The following is a 524-nucleotide window of genomic DNA, read 5'->3' as shown; positions in this document are numbered from 1 at the left end:
AGGATGTCCGAAAGACTGCCCCCTCTCCTCATTTTTCATGGGGAGTTAGGTAGACGCATAAACGAAGTTAAGAACTAAGAAGGTTACTGGTAGAGCAAGGCCCCTTATAAGAAGTAAAAATATATCAAATAAAGCTAAAATGGCAATACATAATTCTATATTTGTACCGACTGTACTATACGTTAGCGAGACATGGACTTATCAAGAAAAAAATAAGAGTAAAATTAACGCAATTTACATGAGATTTTTGCGCATAATATGCGGAAAACTCTGATAGACAAAGTGAGTAACGAGATAATATTCAAAGAATGTGGTGCAGAAAAGACGCTAGTTAGACAAATGGGAAAGAAATTGGTTAAGATGGTTCGAGCATGTGGATAGAAGGCCAAATGAACGACTAACGAAACAAGTGTACCAAGATAAAGTACAGTCTGTCAAGTTAAAGCGTGGGTGGCTTTACTCGCAGGCGGTAAGGTGTATCGACATGATTTTGGTGTCAAAATATTAAGAAGAGCTCCCTCTTT

The 524-nt window shown here is 37.8% G+C and overlaps 2 protein-coding genes across 2 annotated transcripts in view; one reads left to right on the top strand and one right to left on the bottom strand.

The window, feature by feature from the left end:
• The window catches only part of LOC117171777 (RING finger protein 17), a 585,549-nt gene that overhangs the window by 95,069 nt on the left and 489,956 nt on the right, over nt 1–524 (bottom strand). The window lies entirely within an intron of this gene.
• LOC117171780 overlaps nt 1–524 on the top strand; it is a 168,930-nt gene that overhangs the window by 21,547 nt on the left and 146,859 nt on the right. The window lies entirely within an intron of this gene.

Source organism: Belonocnema kinseyi, chromosome 4 (assembly GCF_010883055.1).
Source record: "Belonocnema kinseyi isolate 2016_QV_RU_SX_M_011 chromosome 4, B_treatae_v1, whole genome shotgun sequence".
NCBI classification, from domain to species: Eukaryota; Metazoa; Arthropoda; class Insecta; order Hymenoptera; family Cynipidae; genus Belonocnema; species Belonocnema kinseyi.
The sequence above is the reverse complement of the archived record's forward strand: the minus strand, read 5'-3'. Positions and strand labels throughout refer to the sequence as shown.